Source organism: Triturus cristatus, chromosome 7, assembly GCF_964204655.1.
Source record: "Triturus cristatus chromosome 7, aTriCri1.1, whole genome shotgun sequence".
Classification (NCBI taxonomy): Eukaryota; Metazoa; Chordata; class Amphibia; order Caudata; family Salamandridae; genus Triturus; species Triturus cristatus.
Genome location: NC_140590.1, coordinates 195,943,063 through 195,952,387, shown reverse-complemented (window position 1 = coordinate 195,952,387; position 9,325 = coordinate 195,943,063). Strand labels below are relative to the sequence as shown.

Here is a 9,325-nt window from a genome sequence, read left to right as displayed (position 1 = left end):
CAGGAAGGTCAAATCAAAATGGTGAATAGTGTGGAGCAGGCTAGCTCATGTGCCAGAATGAGCAAAATTGAGGAGGCCATGGACCAGCTCTCAAACTTATTTGGAATTTTGATGTGTTTTTTAAATTGTTGTTTATCTCTTTAAAGTGATTTTTTAGGTTGGGTCATAGTTAGTTAGTAAATAAGATTAGGTCTAGCTTAGTTAGCTTTTAGATTTTTTTACTGTCTTTATAGTTAAATGTTTTTCTATCCTTTTCTCTCTTTCTAAGGTTTTAGTAGGTGGGGAGATTAGTGTTCAGGCATTTATGTCTATTTAGTTTATGAATTGGTGTGGTTGATTTCATCGTGTCACTCTATATATGCTAAGGGGGTGAAGGGTAGATGTTTAACATGTCTTTTGTGTCTAATGTATAGCATAGTTTTAGCTAGGTTTAGGTAGGTTGAGGTAGTGTTAAGATAAGTTAGTGTAGGATCGATTGGTCAAGTTAGTTTCGGCTTAGTTTAGATAGTGTTAGTTAGTGTAGGACAGGTAGGTTCAGTTAGTCTAAGAATAGTTTAGCTATTGTAGGTCAGTGTAGGATAGGTAGTTTTAATTATTGAGTACTACATTTTTATATATAAATACTTTTCTACTTTCACAAATGCGTAATATTTTCCCGCACAAGAGTTTCATAATTGCTTAGGTTGAGTTGAGTACATGATATAGCAATTGTAGATGTGTGTAACTTTGTGAGAAGCATGTGGACAAGAGTCAGTCTATGTTGCAATGAAGGCACTTAAGGAATCTCCAACATTCTTTGAACACTGTGATTGATCCTTTTTGTGTGAATTGACACACAGTCCAACACAGATAATCACCTACTGTAGCACTGTGTGTGTGTGTAAGTTATGCTACATGTATAGTAGGGATGGATCTGTCATCCCATTGTACCAATTCATGCCTGTGCTGGGACACTTACGCACTCACCCTTGCACCATTGTACTAGTAGGTAATTGTTGTTTGCTAGTTAGTAGCCATGATAGTGGCCCCCACCTGCCCGGAAACATCAATCTTCCTTGGTACTGAGTACTTGCTAAGTGTGGCACTTCCTGCATGTGAATTTGTGCAGCTACTTGCTAAGTTAGAAAAATATTAGTCTCATGTTTCCTCTTGGTTCAGGAAGGTGTAGCTTGTTTTGCGAGTTTGTGTTCTTGATCCTAATTATTGTTAAGTGTTTTTACACTCCTACTCAATGCATGTGAGGGCTCTCAGTGGCAGAGGGACATTTTGTCCATACTTACCCCAGTGTGCCTTAATACACCCTTTATCATTTGACACAGTACCCCAAATACTTAGTAGTTGCAGCTCATGCTTAATGACATCCAAGGTGTAGCACTGAGCTTCTACATCCTTTAGTCACATTGGAATGATGCTAAATCAGAAGGAATCTGGCCATTAGCATTTGCATATTGTCAATGCATGCATTATGACATAACATATAGAATGTAAGCATTGAGGCTAAAATATGTGCACTATGACATTGTTGTCATAACTGAGGTAGATATTTGTGGATGTGTGAAAATGTGTTATTAGCACACATGCCTCACAGGGCCCATTTTGGACAGTTATGCAATTGTGAGATTAGTTGGGCTGTTTCACTGTGTGCCACTCAAGTCACTGATGCTTATTGTCAAACCATGACCTTCTATAGTTCAATTAGACTTTCCACATAATGCCATGGCAGTGGAGGTACATGATGCTTGCCATGTCCAACCAGAGCATGTGATAGGGACTGTAGATGCTAAGTAGTATCTTTTGTATATCCGCATCCACCAGAGTCTAGTTAGTACTATCTGCAACAGACATACACGCTGCTTCACAGTAGTGCATTTAATTACAGTTGTGTACATATACAATTTCTAAGTAGCAGTTCTTGGGACACCAACCCCCACATTGGAGTAGCTGGAATGTTACATTGTCCATGGAGGGCAGTATCTCATAACCAAAAGGTTGGTCATCCAGGATAGGCTGGTGGTCAGGAGGTGTTGTTTCTCCCTCTGCAAAAAAACTGTAACATGTTAATGGTGATCTATGCTATATGTTGACATGAGTAGCTGGCTGACATACAGATGTCATTCTCATTCACTTTCAGTTTAACACTAATATGTAGTACATGTGTTACTCATAGGAACTGAGGCCAAGTTTTACTGTAGTTGCCTTTCAGATGGTAATATCTCATCATGGTTCATAGGACCAGTGTGTGATCAAGGTGATTTTTTTGTGTCATACCGCACATTGCAAAACAGTTACACAGCTTGCTGACCTGAACTGCCAGGCAGGTTAAGTTGAGGTATGTTCCACAGCTGCCTTGGTGATTGCCTTTCTTTTTCATGATGGCTAAACTGAATATAGTTTCACTGGTTGACACCATTACTGTGCACATTGCACCAAGTCATCAGGGTGCCTGCATTTCCACAGGCCACTACCCAGCCCACAGCTTCTGGGTTAGTGATGTGGCTTTGGTCATGAATTAGTTTTGATCCTTCAGTCTGCCTTTCACACAGTACACAATGCCAGTCTGCCTTGTTGTGCAGTCGTGCATGCACATTGTGCATTCATGCAGCCAAGGGCTCATAGTCACACATCCACACAACTCTACACAGCTAGTAATCTTGTTAAACTGCACATATGTGTAAGGGCATGCACTTATAATGGGTTTCCTGTTTGTGTATATTCATGTGATTTCACCACACACAGTGCTGTCGCCATAGTTTTGAACCATAGGCACTGTGTGTCAACTCTGAAATAATATCCCCAGTCAAACTAGGAAGATTTAGTTATCTGTAGAGTATCATACATTCCTAAACCCAATCCCACTCACTGGTACCTGTACATGACTTCTCTGTTAATCCTCTAGGTGACCCAGGGACTCAACTTTATGTCATACACCAATGGCACACATATCATACATTGACTCTCATGTTGCACCAATACCCTATATGCGAATCATCATTTGCAATTGAACAACATGACTGCCTGTAATTGAGGGATATAGGTAGGCTTTCCTGTTTTCAGTTTCTATTTTTGGTAAATTCTGGTGGGGTTTTTTCAGTTTTTTCAATACCTTTAAAAAACAGTGGTTATCAGTGGTTACACATTTTTGCGCCATTAAAAAAAACAGAAACAGTGTTTTTCCAGTGTTTATGGAATTTTAATTTAATTTTAATTATTGCTTGCTTTCTGCGCTGATAGAGCATGTGTATAGGTAGTGTGTGCACAAGGTACATGAGGACCAAATACATTTTTACTGCACTAGAATGAACTACTAAGTCAATAGCATTCTTCATTAACTCTGAAAATTGTAAAGATGCTTGCAGCATACCATCTAGCAAGTGACAAGGATCTCTTACAGGGAAGCACTTCAGCTCAGGTATCGATTTTGACAGGCCATCATACAACTTGTTCATATACGTAGCTGAATTACTGCAAATACAAACAATATCACTCCAATCTTAATTGAACTTGGTAGGATCTTTTTTCAGCAGCACTGTATTCCATGTTTACCAAACGCCTGGTGTCATGTTTTCACCACTATCTCAGATGCTTGGTGACAACATTCTTTTCACACATACCTGTCACTACATCTTGCATTGAATGTTTGAAAACTGGGGAGTTTGGCAAGTCCCTTACAAGCAATACTGACTCACTACAAAGGGGGGCAGATGTATCAAAGGATTTCACCCATTCTCTGTCTGTGGGTAAATGTGATGCTACATATTAGGAAAGATTCTAATGAAACCAGCCATTTTACCTATCAGTAAAGTCAAATGTAGCCAAAATTTCCAATATGATTTTGATATTTCGCGATTCTCTACAGTTTATAAAATAACTAAATAAGACCTAAAAATGCATCTAAACACTTCATCTTTAGACCAAAGATCACAAACCGAAAAAAAAAAACAGAAGGAAGAAGAGACAATGTTTCAGTGACATCCCTAAACAACAAAACTCAAGCAGAATATTGTTAGCCCAGTCTTTCTTGATACTACCTTGTATAACAAAGTTACATTGTATTGGCCCCTTAAGGACAAAATAAAAATGACTCTTTCACTCATCTTTTCCTTTCTTTGAATGGCACTTAGTTTGTGGTTGCAAAGGTGTTTTTTCAGTGTTTATATGATTACACCAGTGATGACTATTTTCCTTTTGGTGGGGTTTTATCAGTTATTATAGGTTTAAACCTAAAACCAAATAGCCTAGATATAGGCTAAAGTTGTGGCCCACATGCTAGTAGTAATGGTATTCTTTGACATGTACCTACACAGGTTGGCCATACAACTAGGCCCATACATCTCACCCTCCCATCACGAAGACCTGCCCATCATCGTGGAAGCCTATCTAATCCTGTCACTTCATGATTTCATGTTTGGCATCTTCCTGCTTTGACATATGTGGCATAGTCAGATATTTATCTTTCCGAAACACTCCAGACATGTGCCACATATTCACCAAGGTCCACATCACATGTAGAATGTAGTACACCAATGCCCTCTTCTATGACATCTCTTCCCAGCTACATCACGTATGACACTATCAGACACAGCACATATTGTTCATGCTACCTTTCAGTGCACATGTCTTGTCTCACCTCCTTGCTATGCAATGCTTCCCCATTCAGACACAGTGCCAGTTGAATGTGGCCAGCCACACCTATATTGCACTATACTATCAGGGGCCCAACAAGCTCCCACATCATCTATTCTTCCAACAATCACTGATGATCTTCTGGTGTGCATCACTTACATTTCCCCCACCCCCAGTATAAATTAGTACACATGGTAGGATTGTCTCTACAGCAGAAGCTGACACCTATGTGCTCTCAACCCACACATCAGGACAGCTGCATGCAACGTAGTTTCATGCCTGTGATGATACACATGGCGTTTCTCATGTTCCTATGAGGTTATACATCACACAACACACCTGAACCCCCTCTCAGGTGGGGGTAACCCTTTGGCACACCCATTCCACCCCATTTCTCTACAGTCCAGATTTGGTTGCATGGCCACAAGACAGACACACTAGTTTCATGGAGAAAGGAGGCCTGTGTTTTCACAGTCAGGGTGGTGAGGTTTCAAGTGTCCATTCAAGATTTGTTCCAGTCCAGGTTTTTTACCTTGTATTGTGGGACTTGTAGCCCAAGTCACGTAATCAATCAGTCCATCAATCAGTATTTATATAGTGCAGCACTGTCACCCCTAGCAGTAAATAGGTGCTCAGGAAGCTGTGTCAGAGTCGAAAAGCCAGATCTTGAGTTGATTTTTTAATACTGCCAGGGAGGGTGTCGATCGGAGGTGGAGGTTGTTTCAGGTCTTGCAGTGATATAGGAGACGTAGCAGTCCCCGCTGTGTCTGAGATTAAAGCTGAGGATCAGGGAGTGTGAGGCAGAGTGCAGGTGACTCGAGGGCAGGTGTAAATTCAGTCAGTAATTGATGTAACAAAGTACTTGGTCATGAAGGCCTTTGTACATGTTTGTGAGAATCTTGAACTGGCATATTTTCTGGATGGGGAGCCAGTGGAGGCTTCTTAGGTGAGGAGAGATGTGGGTTCATTTGTGAATGTCCAAGCTGAGTCTGGCAGCAGTGTTTTGTATGGTATGCAGCCTTCGGAGGAGCTGGGTGGGTGTCCTGGTGTAGAGAGTGTTGCCATTGTCAATGCGTCTGGTTGAGAGGGCATGTGTGATGGTGTTTCTGGCACTTACTGGGATGCATTTGCAAAGGGTGTGAAAGCAGGAGGAGGCAACAGACTTGATTTGTCATTTCATTGACAGTTGGATGTTGAGGATGACGCTGAGTTTAAGTGCATGATTGGTCGGTGTGGGTCCCAGATCTTCTGACCACCAGTTGTGGTTCCATGCAGAGATGTTCTTCCTGAAGATCAGTTCTTCCATTTATTTATACATGCCACTAAATGTCCCAGGACTGGTTCTGCATATCACACATGGCCTGGACTTGATGGAGCTGGACTGGGATGTGCAACATGTAACTGGGCAGTATGCCTTACATTTGTATGATGTATGACTGGACATGTGAGAAATTCCAATACTTTCCTTTGCACTCAGAGTAATGCAGCGCACACATTTAGGTTACTGCACTGCACAGCATGACATTTGTAGGCATATTTTCCCTTGTTGCCACTTACCCTGTTGTTCTTCTTGGTCCTCAAAGCCTGCACTATCCTGGCTTGCCACTCCTGCCATCAACTCTGCTGGGATGACTGATGCCACCTGCTCCTCCAAGTGGTCCAGATCCTCCTTGTCCTCAGGTCCTCTTTCTCCGGTCCGCATGGATGCCCTCACATAGTTCGCCAGTTTCTTCTTCATCCAAGGCTTATAATCACTCCAGCACTTCTTCCACTCTGGCCCTGTCCTTTTTGTTTGCTGTATACTGTTAATCTTCTCCACTATGGATTGCCAAATGGCCGCTTTCTTTATTAATGGCAATTTGGAGGTGGCAAACAGTTGATGTTCATGCTTTGTCACCTCTGTCATTAGAATGTGATTCTCCTCTTACCTTGGGGTTCTCTATGTACATCCTGGTGGCTGGTGTTGGGGCTGTGGCCCTAATGACTGATGCCTGCTCCATCTCTACATTTTGCGTTATAGGATTTGTTTTTAAATGTGTCACTTTTTGAGGGATTTTTGATGCATGACGGTCATTTATAAAAAGAACACATGATGGACAGAATGCTGAACAATGCAAACATTCACCCCACCAAGATCTGGTTTAATCCAGTGTTCTTTTGCTCACCACGCCACCCCAGTTTGGACTCAGCCTTCTGCAAATCAGTCTTGACTCTGTCCCTCATGGGAACAGTCCAGCCCGAACTGCCAAGCCAGCTCCTCCCCGCACCGGAAACTAGCATCCTGGAACCGGTTTCGGGGCATAACCCCTCATCCACCAGGCTAGCTTGAATCCAGTGGTGCAGTGAGCATGGGACTCACATCAGGGCATACCCTTACCCACTTAGGGCAACAGAAGCAAAAGGAACAAATGATGGACAAAGTGCTGAAAAATGCAAACATTCACCCCAAGTCACAAATATCTGGGCTTAATGTATCATTCTTTTGCTCACTATGACACCCAAGTTTGGACCCAGACAATATGGAAATGAGTCTTGACCCTGTTCCTTTTGGGAAAAGTCCAGCCAGAACTTAAAAGCCAGGTCTTCCCTGGACCGGAAACAAGAATCCTTGGACCAGTATCGTGGCATCACCCCTCATCAGCCAGGCTCACTTGAATCCAGTGGCGCAGTGAGCTGGGGACCCACGTCTGGGCATACCCTTCCTACTTAGGGTGACATAAGCAAAAGGAACAGATGATGAACAGAATGGTGAACAATGCAAACATTCACCCCCAGTCACAAAGATATGGGTTTAATCCATTGTTCTTTTGCTCACCATGCAACCTCAGTTTGGACCCAGCCATATGTAAATCAGTCTTAACCCTGTTCCTCATGGGAAGAGTCCAGTCCAAATTGCAAAGCCAGGTCCTCCCTGGACCGGAAACAAGCATCCTGAGACCGATTTCGGGCATCAACCCTTATCATCCAAGCTAGCCTGAATCCAGTGGAACAGGGAACACAGGGCCCATGTCTGGACATACGCTTCCCAATTAGGGCGACACAAGAAAAAGGAAGAAATGATGGCTGGAATGCTGAACAATGCAAAAATCCATTTGCGGCATGCAAGCATTGGTTTTTGATCCACATGACAGCTTAGAGTTACTTTGGATGCACATATGTCACTTTTCTCTGAGGCAGCCATCCCACGGATGCATCATTTTCTTTTTTACATGCCCTAGGACCTTACGCTATAGTATGGTATATGGTGTGCCATACTGTAAATACGACACATCGATAGCATTTAAAATCTGTCATACTACAGGACAACGTTTTCTGACGCATCGCTACCTCCCTGCAGCAATGCGTCAGTTCTCATAAATGAGGGCCTCTATGTCTTGTACGAGACTGTCTGGCCAAGATACCCTAACTCCCGTGGCTCTGACAGTGCAGGCGGTACTTCTATATAAATATCAGTCTTTTTAACAGCATCAAAGACAGCACATTCAATTACAATGGGATTTTCACTTCAGCAGTTAGATCAGTATTTAAATATAATTTAATTTAAATTACATTTGTACTGCATACAAAACCAATGCATTCTTTTTCATGTGAAATCATATACATTAAGCATTGGTGACTAGGCCTGTGTTACTGCACATCTATAACAAATCATGGGTTTTAGTGAAAAGCACATTATTCATATGCAAAAAATGTTGTTGTGCTAAGCACCAAGTCACCTTAGGTGCTAATTGAACACACTCTACAGGGTATGTTTGCAATGTCCAGAGAAAAATCAAGCACACACTAGTCCAATAATTAAAAGTCCACCTTGTATTGAGTGAAAGCCCGTTGACAATCAAATAGATCCAATCCACTGAAGTGTTGTTCCTCTTTTACTTCAAAGTCAGAGTCAGAGATATAGAAATCCAAAACACCACAGCCGACATGTGTTTCGTCCTCCTGGACTTTTTCAAGGCTGCAAAATCATATTACACTGGCATTACACATATTGTTTGTATTTACATGTACCCTAGTGGGTATCTCTACTAGCCATCACCCTGTGATTAAGCCAGCAGTATGTAAAAACCCATATGAAGGACAGAGATATTATAGGGTTCAAAATTTGAGATTCCATGCTCAAAGTTAGTGCTCCTTTTTTTTAAGCCTACAGCACCTGGTATTCCCAGGCGGTCTCCCATCCAGGTACTAACCAGGCCCGACCCAGCTTAACTTCTGAGATCAGACGAGATCAGGTGCTTTCAGGGTGGAATGTTTTTGTGTTTTGCTTACCTGGCAGTGGGCCTGGCCTTCCTTCACCTCCTCCAAACGCCAGCCGTGAGAGGAACGGCTCACCAGCGCAACGACTTTGCCGTGAGGGGATCGGCTTGTCTGTCCTACTATCCCGCCGTGAGGGGAATGGCTTGTCTGTCCTACTATTCCGCCGTGAGGGGAACGGCTCTGGGGCACTACATTTCCCAGCAGGCACTAGCAGATGCCTGCTGATGACATCACCAGCAGCGCCCGGAGGCGCAATAAGAAGCTTGCCGGGCCTCCGCAGCGCGGGACGTGCTTACCTGGCAGTGGGCCTGGCCTTCCTTCACCGCCTCCTCCAAACGCCAGCCGTGACGGGAACGGCTCACCGGTGCAACAACTTCGCCATGAGGAGAACGGCTTGTCTGTCCTACTATCCCGCCGTGAGGGGAACCGCTTGTCTGTCCTACTA

At 43.0% G+C, this 9,325-nt stretch overlaps 1 pseudogene; it reads right to left on the bottom strand.

Annotated features, from left to right (window-relative positions):
• Positions 1 to 8,768: 8,768 nt before the first annotated feature.
• Positions 8,769 to 8,883, bottom strand: LOC146809205 (5S ribosomal RNA; annotated as a pseudogene).
• Between the last annotated feature and the right edge of the window lie 442 nt (positions 8,884 to 9,325).